Raw genomic sequence first — 17,478 nt, 5'->3', positions numbered from 1 at the left:
CATAGAGAATCAAATGCAGACCAAGTCATACTAAGAGAAAGGGGAAGTAATTCTTACATTAATAAATTGGGATCATGTCACTCTATCTACTTTTACATTCTGTCACACCTTTCTTCTTTCCTTCCTCCCTCCCTTCCTTCTTTCCTCTCTTCCTTCTTCTCCTTCTTTCCTGTCTCTCTTTCTCTGAATGCATACACCTGTTTGCAACTAAAGATTTTTAACTTAAATATTATTGTATTTAGATTCATGCTGAAAAATGAAAAGGGAAAGGAGAAGAAGGAATATAAAGGGAGGACGAATAGGAAAGAGAATGAGAAGGGGAAGTGGAATGGAAGAAAAAGGGCAGGGGTGGTAAAGGAACGGGTGAAAAGAAATAGAATGGAAAGGGAAGGAAAAAGAACACCTAAAAAATTCTTTCACTGGAAAATATGTTAAAAAAAAAAGAAGATAATTTCTTTATTTACATCGTAGAAACAGTAATTGCAGAGTTTTGGTTTGGTTTGAATTGGTTGAAATAAAGCAGAAATAACTAATGGTAGAATCCAATAAGCACAGTCACAACAATTACTATATTAACAAAAAAAAAATCCAATACATTACTTTAGTCCTATGGGGAGAGAGGGGAGTAGAGGAGGAAAACACTAGTATTTACACCAGTACTGGCAGACAGAAGAACCTCCACTACTCTTTCATATGAAGAAAGTTGTAAATGACCACTTCATATGTTAATGTCAACTTAGAATCATAGAATCATAGAATAGTTAGGGTTGGAAAGGACCTCAAGATCATCTAGTTCCAACCCCCCTCCCATAGGCAGGGATACCTCACACTAAACCATCCCACACAAGGCTTCATCCAACCTGGCCTTGAACACCGTCAGGGATGGAGCACTCACAACCTCCCTGGGCAACTGATTCCAGTGTCTCACCACCCTAACAGGAAAGAATTTCCTCCTTATATCCAATCTAAACTTCCCCTGTTTTTTAACCCATTACCCCTTGTCCTGTCACTACAGTCCCTGATGAAGAGTCCCTCCCCACCATCCCTATAGGCCCCCTTCAGGTAGTGGAAGGCTGCTATTAGGTCCCCACGCAGCCTTCTCTTCTCCAGGCTGAACAGCCCCAACTTCCTCAGCCTGTCTTCATACGGGAGGTGCTCCAGTCCCCTGATCATCCTCGTGGCCCTCCTCTGGACTTGTTCCAGCAGTTCCATGTCCTTTTTATGTTGAGGACACCAGAACTGCACACAATACTCCAGGTGAGGTCTCACAAGAGCAGAGTAGAGGGGCAGGATCACCTCTTTTGACCTGCTGGTCACGCTCCTTTTGATGCAGCCCAGGATACGGTTGGCTTTCTGGGCTGCGAGCGCACACTGCCGGCTCATGTTCATTTTCTCATCGACCAACACCCCCAAGTCCTTTTCTGCAGGGCTGCTCTGAATCTCTTCTTTACCCAGTCTGTAGCTGTGCCAGGGATTGCTCCAACCCAGGTGTAGGACCTTCAATAATATCTTAAGGTTTCTTAAAGTAGGATAGATTCCTCAGAAGAGGTAGCAACCAAGACAGTCACACAATGTAACTTATAATCAAACTAAAATTAATCCTAAAAAAAGAAGTCAAGTTTAAAACTTAAAATTTTTGAAGTTTCAGCATTAGATGATACAACACCTAAGCTTCCTTCATCTCAGGTCAATGTCCAAATCTTTGGAGCATCGATCCTTTTGCATATTTAGACTTTTAAGTAATATTAATTTTTAAAAATGATCTTGCTATTTATAGATGAACAATGGGATAAAATTAAGGCTTAAGCTTTCATGGGTAAGTTACTTGTCTGAAGTCATGGCTGGTGGACTAAGGTTCTTTACATGACATTCTGATACATTTACTCAAACCCAGCACTCTGAGAAGCTTCATCCATCAACCACTGAGACATTCCTGAGATTGAAGTTTTTTCCAAACTGGAGCAAACCTAAGACAGTAGGTCTTTGAGAGACCTACAATGTGGGTAAATTTACAGGCCTTTTTTCATATAAAGAGGTTAACATGCACCCTGGAAAGAAAAAGACAGCAATGGCCATTAGCCTATAGTTTCACGGTGATCATAAAAACAACCTAGCAGTATGTTCAGCTTAATGGCACTTAGTTCAAGGCATTTAATCCACACACATACACCAAAAAAGAAAAAAAAAAAAAGAAAAAAAAAAGTTGTTTCTTTTTTTCTCTGTTTTTGGGTTATCATTGACCCTTTGACAAATACATGGTCACAGTAGGATTTTCTGAAGAATCAGTGGGGGAATGATCCGTAAAATAAGACAAGAAATGGGAAAATATATTTATATGAAAGTAATTAATTGTGCAGTGCTTCAAGAGAGAGTTTATAAATAACAGTGTAGAAAGTACCAGAGAAATAAAGTGGGATAGAAAATAAGCCACAGGATCACACTAAGATAAATAAAGAGGGTGGACACCAACCTGAGGCATGAACAAGGATTTGCTCCACGTTCTGCTGGAGATTTAACTCTTATCTGAAAGGACTAATTTAATCTAAAAGCTAAACCAGGATATAGCTATATTGTATGTTACCTCCCTTCCTGGCATTTCCCTTTATGGTTCCCCTGAAACTAGCGACATTTTAAAGCATTGACCCCACACTTTCCTCATCAGTTTTCAGCAGCCAGCAGTACTAAGCTCTAATTTGTAACACACAGTGTCAGTGAGGTTTCAGCTATGGTGGAGCCAGATAACATTTCCTCTTACATAGCTAGTAAAAACATAAAAATGAACCCGATCAAAGGTTAATAATTAATATAATTCCCAGCAATGCAAGAATTAAAAAAAAAAATTGAGGATGGACTACTTAACTAAAAAAAATAATATTTTTTTAGTTAAAAGGATTTTGTGCTAAGATTAACAACTCTAGGAGATAGAAATGAATACAAAGTAGATAGAGCATCCCTTATGCATTTTTTGCTTTCTTTCTCTTTTATCTATCTATTGGGACTAAGTAAAATGAAATCTTTGAGATTCAACTTAACTTGATGATGTCTTTAGAAGGGAGAAAAGCTATAAAAATCATCTCATGGGATATTTGATGCATTAATATTGAAAATTTTATGTCTTATGGACTTGCATGATCCAAATAAAATTTTTAATATTATTATCACTATGCTACATTTTATAGCTTCTAACATAAGCTGTATCTGCTCAGGTCCATCTTTCTCCATTTAATCTGTGAAGTTGTCTTCCTATTTGAAAACAGTATCCTCATTCTTCCTTGGAGATTTTCAGAGTTTCCTAACTTTCTTCATGTCACATGTGCTGAATGTATATTACTGTTGGGAAATACACATTCTTAATGAGAATATGAAGATGAAAATTAATTTACTGTCACTTTGTATTTTTAATTTTATTTTTAATAAATATCAGCAGTAGTGAACATATCCAAAGTTTTTCACACATATCTAGAATCCCATCCATAGTTTCAAGTAATTAGCTGTTCCAACTAAAAAAAAAAAAAAAAAAATCTCAATTTTCCTAATATTCAAATATTGGCCAATTGCACATGTTTTAAAAAGATGAAATTTCTTTCATTTCTGAGGAACTTACAAGCAATAGTTTTCACATTTCTTTAAAGATTTCAATTTGCAATACTCATGCTCTGTGGTGGGTTGACCCCAGACAGCAGCTAAGGACCACATAGCTGTTCCCTCACTGCCCCTGCCCTGTAGCAGGATGGGGCAAAGATAAAGAGTAAAAGAAATAAAAGTTGTGGGTTTAAAAAGTGAAAGAAAGAGGAAAAAGAAAGAGACAGATCAGAGAAAACCAACCAAAACTTCCACAAAAAACAAATTAAGGGCAATCACTCACCACCTCCTCCTACAAGTAGACTGGTGTCCAGCCAGTCTCTGAGAAATTGGTACCTACCCAAAACCCACCTCCTCACCTTTCTCATTGCTGAGCATGACTTCATATGGCATTCAACATCTCTTTGGTCAGCTGGGTCAGATGTTATGGCTGTGTCTCCTCCTGAATTCTTGTGCACCACAGCATACCTGCTAGTGGAGACAGAGGGAGAAACAAGAGAAAAACTTAATGTTGTATGAGCACTGTTCAGCAATAGCTAAAACACTGATGTGTTATCAACACTGGTTTGGTCACAAATACAAAACGTAACACCATATAGATTTCTATGAAGAAAGTTAACTATCCCAACCAGACCCAGTACAACCCCCTTTCTACCTTTCTAAGAATATCTGAAAAGATGCAACAGTGAGCACAATTTTTTTTTTTTTTTGAGGGGTGGGAGGAATCTTAAGTTATCCTTTAATTTCCCATAGTGTGGAGGAAAACAAAACAAAAACAGGAAGCAAAGAGGTTCTTTTGCTCTATGCTTTTTCATTAACTAAATTTTCTTTTCATATCAAAGTAAGGGCAGTAAGTTTTAAAACTTGTAGTTCTGGAGACTGCCTCCTCAGTACGAGGAATGAAAAGCACACAGCAGACTACTAGCAAAATACAGACTTACATGCTTAAAATCTCCTCTTCACCAAAGCAAGATATAACTTGTATATTAATAATTAGGAAAAAAACAAACACAATCATCCTGAAGAACTGTTCACCAATAAAAGGTTCTGGCACTTTTGCATAGGTCTGGCATATATATATATATATACAAATGAAAGAAATTTATAGTATTTGCCTGAAAGGCATCTGATCTTTACTCTCAAGGTTAAGCTACCATTTACTAAATGGTTTGTATACAAAACACCTAATACAGACAGCTGGAACAGTGATGCAAATCAAAATTCAACAGCAAAAGAAATTATACTTAATAATTATAGAATCATAGAATCATAGAATAGTTAGGGCTGGAAAGGACCTCAAGATCATCTAGTTCCAACCCCCCCTGCCATGGGCAGGGACATCTCACACTAAACCATCCAACACAAGGCTACATCCAACCTGGTCTTGAGCACTGCCAGGGATGAAGCATTCCCAACCTCCCTGGGCAACTGATTCCAGTGCCTCACCACCCTAACAGGAAAGAATTTCCTCCTTATATCCAATCTAAACTTCCCCTGTTTAAGTTTTAACTCGTTACCCCTTGTGCTGTCACTACAGTACCTGACGAAGAGTCCCTCCCCAGCATCCCTAAAGGCCCCCTTCAGATACTGGAAGGCTCCTATGAGGTCCCCACGCAGCCTTCTCTTCTCCAGGCTGAACAGCCCCAACTTTCTCAGCCTATCTTCATATGGGAGGTGCTCCAGTCCCCTGATCATCCTCATGGCCCTCCTCTGGACTTGTTCCAACACTTCCATGTCCTTTTTATGTTGAGGACACCAGAACTGCACACAATACTCCAGGTGAGGTCTCACAAGAGCAGAGGGGCAGGATCACCTCTTTCGACCTGCTGGTCGTGCTCCTTTTGATGCAGCTCAGGATACAGTTGGCTTTCTGGGCTGCAAGCACACACTGAAGCCGACTCATGTTCATTTTCTCATCGACCAACACCCCCAAGTCCTTCTGTGCAGGGCTGCTCTCAATCTCTTCTTTGCCCAACCTGTAGCTGCACCTGGGATTACTCCGACCCAGGTGTAGGACCTTGCACTTGTCATGGTTGAACTTCATAAGGTTGGCATCAGCCCACCTCACAAGCGTGTTGAGGTCCCTCTGGATGGCATCCCTTCCCTCCGGGGTATCAGCCGAACCACACAGCTTAGTGTCATCGTCAAACTTGATGAGGGCGCAGTCAATCCCACTGTCCATGTCAGTGATGAAGATGTTAAACAAGACCGGTCCCAACACCGATCCCTGAGGGACATCACTCGTTACTCATCTCCAGCTGGACACTGAGCCATTGACCACAACTCTTTGTGTGTGGCCATCCAGCCAGTTCTGTATCCACTAAGTGGTCTATCCATCAAATTGATGTCTCTCCAATTTAGAGAGAAGGATGTCGTGTGGGACATGTTTGCACATTTTCAGGTAGATGACATCAACTGCTCTACCTCTGTCCATCAGTTCTGTAGCCCCATCATAGAAGGCCACCAAATCGGACAGGCAGGATTTCCTTTTAGTGAAGCCATGCTGGCTGTCACCAAGCACCTTCTTGTTTTTCATGTGCCTTAGCATGCCTTCCAGGAGAATGTGCTCCAAGATTTTGCCAGAGATAGTAGGCCCAGTCTTGTTTTCCTAATACTTCCTTTCTGAACATCTTCTTGTAGCTTGTTTACTGCTTGCAGAGCTAGGTTGCTGTTGAGCATTAGTACAGATAACAAAGTGTGATTTAATAAACTTATGATCATAGATAATTTTGAACACGTGGCCTTCAGCTGCCATTCCAGATCATGCATCACCTATAGCTCCTTTGCTCTCTCCGCAGCCCTTGTGATATCTCTCCAGCCCAGTGTGGATGTTTTGGTCATCCTGGATGTCTCTAATGTTAAATATGCTTGTGTGGTGTTTGTTAGCAAGAGCCATCTTGTTATTGCTAATATGAATATCCATGCTGGGTCCCAAAAGGCTTCTACAGTTCTGCTGTGTGTGAAGTTCACGCATAGAAATTCTACGCCACAGCTTGTTTTAATGAAGGAGAACCAGTATCTGAAATCGGTACTGGACAGATTTTTCACTTACTCTAATCCAATGAAAAACAAACCCAAAACATTATACCAGGGATATGTAATATGTCTTGGAAGGAAGGTGATACAGGTTGTCAGAGAAACAGTTCAGGTCTATATAGTAGAGCTCCTTCCTGTAAGACAGCCACATACGTACCCATCATATACAAGTCCTGAAATAGAATCTTTAAACAACAATATAAGAGATATTGTTTTCTATGTGAGTGCACATGGAATTACATGATGAAAATTCTAATAGTAACATTTTTTACAATATTATTTTCTTTTATTCATAACTATATATTAATATATCCATACTTAATTATATATTTAAAATATCTCTTATATGTTTCCATTATCAAACCTGTACTATTTAAATAACAATACTCTAAATAATTTTAGTGTGAGAATTTTCATAAACAAATATATACTAAGAAACACAAAAGAAAAATTGGTGGTTTAACTCTGTCTTTTGTGACCAATTTATTTCTGATTGCTAATCAGGTTTTCTAATCATCTAAGTTCTGATTTCAAAAAGTAGTACTTCAAAAATAATATATGCTCATTAAAAATCAGGTCTGTGTTCTAAAGATAGTGTAATGTATTTGCAGCTCATTGTGAACCAGGAGTATTTAATTCTATGTAATCTAGTATAGTTCTCAAAAGAGATACACAAGGGCATGAGCTGAACAGAGACAATCAATCAAATTTAAAAGGAATATACAAGGAGTTTAACATACTGTTTATAGCAATATATCCAATTACTGTGGTGTGTGTTGGAACATGTATTATGCAGATTTGGTGCCTTAGAGCCATACTTGAATCTTATTTTTCTAAAGAGGCTATGCAAATATAATGGCCATACGTTAATTGCTGTTGTCAAGTACTGATATCAAATTTATTGTTTGTGTATTTTAAGGTGTTCATTAACAAATGGAAAAATGCTCTGGCATTCCAGCTTTAACAAGAAAGATTTAGGAGCATAGCAAATGGTTTCATAAGCATGCCTCTTGGCCTTCCATTGCAGCTCTGGAATAAAGAACGAACTGACCTACTTAAAAGTACTAGACACTTCCAAAGCTGTATAGCTAACAATATTAAATACACTGAAATGTACAGGTTGCTTTGTAACTTCAAACTTAGGCACGCAAGTGCTAAACATAAGCACTTAGAAAACCCTGCTTTTCAATGACAGTTTAAATATGCTCACTTAGCTTTGTAAAAAGTATCCTGCAGTAACAGATCTTATGCATGACTTTAGTCAAATTGTAGGCAGAGTTTCTATTAGTAATTTCTTTTTCTACTAGTAATTTCTTTCTACTAGTAATTTCAATTTCTCATTGCAATTTCAGTCATTGTTAAAATTAGGGCTTCTAGACTTTGTTAACGCTCTGCCCCCCTTTTTGAGAAACGTTTTTACAAGACTTTAACATTTTGATATAAAGCCTTCAGAATTTTTTAATAGCTGAAAATCTTATTTTTATAAACATTTAGAAATATTACATAGTACTGCAGCTGAATGTTAAATATATTAGTAAGACTTAATTAAAATTTTAAATGGCAGTAAGGAAAAGCTGAAATTTAATTCTATTTTAATATCATATTTAGTGGAATATCCATAACTATTTTGTGATATTATTTTCTTAAAGCTTTGTGTTCAAAACTTTTGTTTATACCTTAGCCATGGATTGCTATGCTAGCACAAAATTCTTCAAAAAAAGAATAATCTTTGAGGTATCAACTGTGTTCCTACGAGCACACTGGTACTTCCCAAAACCATATAATGTACAAATTTCCCTTCTGCTCTTATCTGTGATGTATCTGAAGATAAAACACCACTGCAGATTAACAGATTTCCACATAGTTAAAGAAGAGAAGAGAGGAGAGTAGACGAAAAGAGAGGAGAGTAGACGAAAAGAGAGGAGAGTAGATGAAAAGAGAGGAGAGGAGAGGAGAGGAGAGGAGAGGAGAGGAGAGGAGAGGAGAGGAGAGGAGAGGAGAGGAGAGGAGAGGAGAGGAGAGGAGAGGAGAGGAGAGGAGAGGAGAGGAGAGGAGAGGAGAGGAGAGGAGAGGAGAGTCTAGGGGAGGGGAGGGGAGGGGAAGGGAGGGGAGGGGAGGGGAAGGGAGGGGAGGGGAGAGGAGAGAGGAGAGGAGAGGAGAGGAGAGGAGAGGAGAGGAGAGGAGAGGAGAGGAGAGGAGAGGAGAGGGGAGGGGAGGGGAGGGGAGGGGAGGGGAGGGGAGGAGGAGACTAGACAAGACGAGATGAGACAAGAGATTAATATTTCAGTTTGCAGGGACCCTAGTCCAGCTGGCTCAGCAATTCAGGGCTGACCAAAAGCATGTTATTAAAGGCAGTGTTCAAATGCCCTTGTATTATTAGGAACCAGTAGTTAGGTAATGGGTTTGTAAAGTATAATTAAAACAGGAAAACTGTATAGTTGTTTCTTGTCTTTATCTGTTACCACTGAGCACGTACTGTTTACCCAACTTCAACATCACTATGTCTGCTCGCTGTTAACAGCCAGAAAAGTGAGAAGTGTGTCCCAGTGCAGGGAAAAGTCAGAGTAGCAAGGAAACCTTAGGCTGAATGCTGCCATCAGGCATCTGTCCTGGGTTCAGCAGTAGCAGTCATTTTTCTCCTTCCTAGGAGCTGGTGCAGTGCTTCAGTTTTGACTTTCAGCCTGAGACCAACACTGATAACACCGATGTTTTTAGTTGTTGCTAAGTAATGTTTACTCTGACCAAGGACTTTCTCAGTCTCATGATTTGCCAGGGAGGAGGGGAAGCCAGGAGGAAGCAGACACAGGACACCTGAACCAAACTAGTCAAAGGGGTATTCCATACCACAGCACATCATCCCCACTATATAAACTGGGGGGAGTTACCCAGGAAGGCCAGATCACTGCTCAGGTCGGGCTGGGTATCGGTCGGCAGGTGGTGAGTGGTTGTATTCTCTTCCTTTGTTATTTCCCTTATCATTATTATTATTGGTGGTAGCAGTAGTGGTTTGTGTTATACCTTAGTTACTGGATTGCTCTTAACCCATGGGAGTTACATTCTTTCGATTATCCTTCCCATCCCTCTGGGAGCCGGGGGAGGAAGAAGGGGGAGTGAGCGAGTGGCTGCATGGTTCTGAGTTACTGTCTGGGCTTAAACCACGACAGCATCGTGTATAATAGGTTGAATTTCAAACTAGGGTATTTCCCTTATAGATCTCAGGCATATATTTGGAGAGCAAAATTTAAAAGAATTTTGATATTTTATACTGTCAACTAAAATTAATCATCCATTATCTGTCATGACACAATACAATTATGGATATTACTCTAAAACAATTGGTGACAGGCATAATAGAAATTAATTGTATGCATAGTTAATCAATTACCATTTAATCAATCATCACACAGAAAACTTTATAATATATATTTAAACTCTGTTGGAAAAGGAAAATTAACACTATGAAAAGCATAGGAACTAAATCGGTAAAGGTTTCTTATTGTATTCTCTGTTCTGTTCTTCACTTTACTATGCATATTCAACAAAAATATGTGAAATATGCTAATGTGAATTTAACTGGTCGCTATAAGTTTTTTAAACTTCGGGTGTTAGATATCTTTTTCTCAGTTGCTTATGGTCACACATTAATTTCTGAACTGAATTCAACAGTCACAGCTGAAGTGTGGTTCTTACAATATGTAAGAGATTGACTTTAGATTCAGACCTCTGAATCTTAGGAAATTGTTATAATTTAAATCTATCTTTCAAGACATCATTGTAAGTTCATTGGTATAAATGAAATTAGTGTAAAACCCTCACTTCCAGAAAATGGCAACAATTCAAGTCCTTCATACTTTTAAAAATAAATTGCTTACAACACATTTATGTATAAATGACCATCAAATTGTGATCAAGGAGCTAAAAATTGATTTCCATTTTAATTTATTCTCTTTCTCAGACTGTCAAACAAGTAAAGATCATTTGTGTGATGGAATAATTTACACAATTGTGATGAACCCATTTTCTTCTGTCAGAGTTAGATTATTGCGTTATCCATTATTATCCCACTGATAACATTATGCAAATAAAATTGATACATTTGCTTCTTTCATTGTTTTTGAGCAATTTTTTTATAAAGTTACGGTACAATGTTCTCCACCTAATTGAAACAGCAAGGTAAAAACGAAATCATGTCAATTAATCTGTTGTCCAAGTACTGGAGTTAAAGGTTTATATTATTCAAGGAGCCAGTCATTTTATTTAAGGATAGGCTTCATATATGTATTCTACAATCACAGCTGCTTATTTCTTTAGTGAGGAAAGAAAAGATCTATATTACATTACCTTTCAAAACCTGATGGAAGCCTGTAACAGTTAAATTCTGTTGTGTCTTGTGCATTGCCAATAGAACTGTTCATTAAGTTTTAATTTCAACAACAAATTCTGGTCTCATTTTCACTTTTTATATTAGACACGAATACACATACATTAACTCTTGAATTCCAGAGTGACTTTGCAAGCCTATTAGCTGGAAAAATTATCTTTCAGCTGAAACTGATCAAATGTTGCTTTGGCTAGTATCAAAGGTAATAAAAACATTATATAAACACAAAATAATTGCAGACAATTTTATTTTAGAATGGAAATACACTGTAAGCATGGTAGTATAATGTGTTTTGATCACAGAGGCATTTTTATATTGACAAGGCTCCCAAAAGAGCTAAAAAGGGGGAACAAAATTATATTTTTATCCACTTGGTTTGCAAAAGTAGTGGTTCCTTTTAAAATAAAATTGCTTTGACAGTTCATACTTAACCCTGAAAATTTTGTATTTTGTTGCATATGGTACAGATAACTAATTATGTATGTGCTATTTGGCTTCCAAACCAATATTATTTTGATTTTACTTTTGTTTTCATACCAATAAGAAAACTGTTTGTTTTTTTTTTCTCTGCCTGTGTGTCGTGGTTTAAACCCAACCACAAACCTCGTTCACTCACTCCCCCCCTTCTTGCCCTCCCCCTGCTCCTGGAGGGACGGAGAGGAGAATTGAAAAGAATGCAACTCCCATGGGTTGAGATAAGAACAGTTTAGTAACTAAGGTATAACACAAATCACTACTGCTACCACCAATAATAATAATGATAAAGGAAATAACAAGAGGAAAGAATACAACACCTCAGCACCAGCTGACTGATAACTTGCCCCACTCCCCCCAGCCGAGCACCGACCAAACGAGTTCAACCCCCCCGAAGAGAGAGAGAGCCTGCCCTTCCGGGGGTAACTCCCAGTTACCTCCCCGGGCATGACGTGCTGTGGTATGGAATACCTCTTTAGCTAGTTTGGGTCAGGTGTCCTGTCTCTGCTTCCTCCTGGCCTCCCTCGTCCCCGGCAGAGCATGAGACTCACAGAAAATCCTTGGCCGGACCAAACATTCGAGCAGCAACTGAAAACATCGGCGTTATCAGCACTGTTCCCAGGCCAAAGGATCAAAACACAGCACTGCACTAGCTCCTAAGGAGAAAAATGACTGCTGCTGCTCAACCCAGGACACTGTGTTACTTCAGAGCTTGCTTCTTCAGGCATTCTTGATTTATTTTATTAATATTAACATGTTATTAATATGAATTTACATTTTGTGTGTTAAACATGGCTACAATTTTCTCAAACCTACCTTCTTAAACCATTTAACTTGCAAAATCTTGAACAAAACACATCATATATATAGAGCTAAGAATTTACTACATTGTCATTTATACATTAATAATCTAATAGTCCAAATCAGAAAAGCCTCAATAAAAATGTAGTACAAATCATTATATCAAAAATCCATTCCTAGATCTCACCTTCCAACATCTTTTGTCATCTTTAGATGGCAATGGAATCTTCCACAAGAAGGAAGGCTATGGTGGGTGAACAGCATTTCCAGGTCTTTTCCTGAGACAAATATGGTATTCATGTTGGGGGACCCCTACTCTTCAGTATTGGGATCTCTTTGGTTTTATTTTTACATGCTTCCTTACCATGGGCTGCTGCCTTCTGGCTGCTCCCAGCTGAGTGTGAGCATGACCCTACAGCCTCCCCAGGCTCAGCCTCCCAGGAGCTTTTGTTTGTTGGGCAGGGACACCCTGGGTTTGCTGCAGCTTTTTACTAGGAATGTAAAAAATTACTTTTACTGGGTTATGCATTTTATTCTTATTTGCATGTAAGACACATAATCACCAGCAACATGAGCTTTTATGCATTCACTATATTAAACAGACTTTTTCTTTTATTAAAGATCAGCAATACTTGAGGCAATAAAATATGTGCACACACTATTATTAATAACTTTTTTTGTAGGAAAAAAGATCACAAATCACAACAAATTCTAAGACACTTATGAACCTTCTTTTTTCTCTGAAAAGCCAGTTGATCATAAAAATCTTATTCTGACATCAAACACCTTTTTTTGGAAGTGTTCTAATATTTTCTCATTACCAGCAACAACTGTTATCTCTTTGGCTTTGTGTCAATCACTTTGGCACAACTTTAAAGTTCAGAATTAAAATAGGCTATTAAATATTTATTTTAAGTACACACACTGTGGCAGAGAAGGGGTGTTTAATCATAGAGAATAATTTAATTCCATTTAAAATTAACAGTTGCAGCAATTTGTAGCGGTTTGTTTTTAGTTTCCATGTCACGGTGTCTTAATATACAATTGTTGATGTAAAAATGTTTTTTATAACAAAAGTAAGTGAAATAATAGGGACAAGGCAATAAATTTTCCACTACTATGTTTTTTATTCATGTAAAGGAGATCCACACTATGAGTTTTAAAACTGGGCTAATAATGCATGTAAAAGTAAAATTAAAAAAGAATGAAGAGTTTCATCAAATGTAACTGTAATCCTGTTGTAAGAGACTGAATGTTAAATCTAAAAGAAGAAAAAGACACCTGTAAAGTATATTGAAGGTGCTGTATTACCTTGCTTCAGAAAATCTTTATATAACTAGCTGTCATTTATAGGCTATATTCTTAACTTTCTTAAGCACATTAAAATAAATAATAAGCTGCTGAACTAGAACAAGATATTGTCATTCTTTTATTGCTATACAGATCATCATTATCCACATGGATCTGAAGGACAGATGATTAAGAAGAGTCAATTACATTTGCCTAAAAACATAAAGAATTGAATTCTCTCTTGTGATTTACAATAGTTCCCTTAAGATGGCTGTTAATCAGAAGCTTTTCTACTGATTTCTGTAGGTGACAAAAAAATCTACAGAATGACTCCCCTGGGATCAGCTGTAACAGTTATTTTTCTCCTTAGTAGCTGGTGCAGTGCTGTGTTTTTGGCTTTAGTCTGAGAACAATGATGATAATACAACAATGTTTTAGTTGTTGCTCAGTGATGTTTACCCCAATCAAGGACTTTTCAGTCTCTAGTGCTCTGCCGGTAAGGAGGGGCACAAGAAGCCGGGGGGAAGCAGAGACAGCACACCTGACCCAAACTAGCCAAAGGGGTATTCCGTACCACAGCACGCCATGTCCAGTATATAAACTGGGGGGAGTCACCCAGAAGGTGCAGATTGCTGCTTGGATTGCTGCTTGGATCAGGCTGGGTATCAGTCAGCGGGTGGGGAGCAATTGTATTGTGCATCACTTGTGTTTATTGGTTGGGTTTTTAGTTTTATATTCTCTTCCCTTGTTATTTCCCTTATCATCACTATTATCGGTGGTAGCAGCAGTGGTTTTGTGTTATACCTTAGTTACTGGACTGTTCTTGTCTTGGCCCATGGGAGTTGCATTCTTTCAATTCTCCTTCCCATCCCACAGTGAGTGGGGCTGAAAAACAGGTGGGAGTGAGCAAGCATCTGCATGGTTCTGAGTTACTGACTGGGTTTAAACCATGATAGTGACCTATGAGCAAAATCTCCTTTGTGCACTCTGTGTTCATAGGTGACAATGAATCTAACAACAAAAAGAGAAGTAGTACATGAGAAGAGCAAAAAATTCCTCTCTGCCAGCTGTTGGTTTATGGTATACACATGCTAGTGTGTATCCTTTGCCTCATGTCTACAAAGAAACCCACTCTGCTCTCATCACTTCATCCACCAATCTTAAAAAAAAAAAAAAGAAAAAAAAGAAAAAAAAGAAAAGCTCTAACAAGAAGCTAAGACAACTAAACCCCCCTGGAAAAATAAAATCATATTAGCATCTATAGTGGCCATTTCTTCTCAAGTTATATGCATTTTACAGGTTGCAGTGTAGTTTGAAAAATGCTGAGCAAGATTTTTACAAGGTAACTTGAGTAGTGGAAGCATATTAACCATTGCAGCATGGACTGTTTGGCTGGGTAGATTAAGCCACGGGGAGCTCTTTGACTGTGTGGTTAGACTGGACATAATGTTTTCCCTACGTGAGCTTATCTCAAATGTTCCAGCAACACATTGAAATCTACAGCACAGAAGTTCCCTGTAGTGTAATCTTCCTTTAACCATGATCGTGCTGCAATGTGGGCATATATTTAATGAGTTTTAACTGCTGGAATTAGCATAATGACATCTAAGTTTTGTTTTTAATTTACATATATATATGTGTGTATATATATAAATGTAAAGAAATTTCCTGCTTTATTTACAAAGGAGAACTATTTGGAAACATCAGCCTGGTATGTGCATGGCACTGTTATCTTCCTGAGTCATCAGTGATACCAATATAGTTTATTTAAATCATATGGAAAGTCTCACATTTCAAAGCTATAGCCTTGAAAGTAGAGGGAAAGTGGATTTCTTTGGGTTGCACCACAGTTCTGTCACTGTGAGAAGACTTCATACTCCAAGTGTTGCCTGAGACACTATGAATATTTCGGGCACCTTCTGTGATTGCTCTTTTTATGCGCAGCATGGTGGTAGCTGCCTGCTGTTGTCAGGACTCTTTCATCACTGTGTAGTGAAAGCTGCAAGGGACTGTTCTTGGAAGTATTTTCCTCCCACCACCATTGCCTGAAATCCTTCTGGAGCATCAGATGCTTGAATCTCTCTTTTTTTTTTTTTTTTTTTTTTTTCAAAAATGTTGTAACCCTACTAAAAGGGTAGTGGAAAGACGGTGACTCCTTATCAGAGAGATTTATTATTAAGATTTCTAAAAACACACTATCTCAGTTCTAAAAAGAAAAACCAGAACACCTCAGTTTTTGCTAATTTCAACAGAAATATTTGCTATTCTTGTCTGTTCAATAAGTATTGCATTTTCTGTTCTGGGATTTTCTAACTTTTTTATGATTACTAAGGTTCTTCTACACTTCTATTACATTTCTATTTCATTGTTTTTCACACGTATTCTACCTTCAAATTTAGATAATGTTGGTCTGTTTCTATATTTATTTTAGACTTCCGTAAATTTATCTTTGGGGATTTTTTGAATTCCAAACCGAATTCTAGTAAATGGATGGCTATAAAGTAAAGCCTAATGCCGAAGAGATAAAGAGAATTCCTTCTTGTCATTAGCTTGCTTTGCTGTTGATGAGGATGAAGATTAACAAGTCCTGATGTCTATTCTCCTTCAAATGTAGATCAGACTTTCTACATAGCAATGTTAATTTATATGAGGCTAATTGTTACTTCATTTTAACAGTGTGATTCTCCTTAAATGCTCATGAGGCCTCGTAGAATATACTACATGAAGTTCCAGTTTCAGTGAGTAATTAAAGAAAGGATATCCAAGTGGCATCCTGCTTAGGCATTCATGAAGTTCAGTCCAACTCTGGTTTGAGTACCCATTGACAATACCTGTGCTGTCACTGTTGCATGTCCCAGGAACTGAGCTCAGTTTCCTACAGGGCTGACTTATAGCTTCTGCACATTGGCAGATAAATTCTGTACTGAATATTAGCACACAATTGAGTAAGAATTAACTTTAAATCCTTTTCCATTTGGCATCTCTAGCTCACACCATGTTTGTTTCTTTTATGACTTAATGACAACACAGCCAAATTCTACGTAGGGAATTTCTCTCAATTTTTAGTTAGTACTCACTGTTTAGTGACCATTTAATTCACAGATTTTGAATTTGGAGCTAAGTCACTATCAGGTGTGTCATTCTTGATCCCTTACAACAATATGCTCTACAAGGTATTTAGACACTGTTGCCCTTATCTAAAACATAAGTATCCTTTTTCACATGGCAAAACTCGAAGAACAGAAACACACATTCCTCCTTGCTCTAAGATAATATTCCTTTCACAATGCAACCCTGTGAGTAAGAGATGAATTTGCTGTTAGGGCTAAAAAAGAGAAAAGAAGTACAAATGCATTGTGGAGTTGGTAACCAATGAAGAAAAAGAAATGATTATGCTAGAGAATATTCAAAACTAACTGAAAGCAGATTCAGCTTCGAAGAGAAAGAAGCTCTCCACTGTGAATGTCATACTCTTAGTAGGGGGAGAAGTAAAAATAATCTGTCATAATTCCCAGAACTCTTTTTAAAGAAGTCTTTTTTCTGGAAGTCTAGCTAATATCATCAGCCCAGGACTAGAGCAATACTGTGAGGTTGAGCACAATACACAAGAAGATTTAGAGTTAAGCTAAATATCATTAGACAAGAATAGTTTTAACTGCATCATCAAGAAGTATTTTCTGTACTGATTAGCTAATTTGGGCTATGAGTGTTAGTATTATTGTAACTGGACTAATATCTCTTTGGTATATGTTGATGGCACCACTGAAACATTAATTGTACTAACAATAAATTCCTGTCCCTGCATACTGGTTGTGTTTCTTGTACTCAATAACAAGATGTTGAGAGTAACAATAACCATTTGCGATGTGTTGACCATATGGCAAGTGACCTCCTTGTAATACTGTTGGGTATCC

This window comes from Lathamus discolor, chromosome 1, assembly GCF_037157495.1.
Source record: "Lathamus discolor isolate bLatDis1 chromosome 1, bLatDis1.hap1, whole genome shotgun sequence".
Taxonomy (NCBI): domain Eukaryota; kingdom Metazoa; phylum Chordata; class Aves; order Psittaciformes; family Psittacidae; genus Lathamus; species Lathamus discolor.
This window is presented reverse-complemented; position numbering follows the sequence as displayed.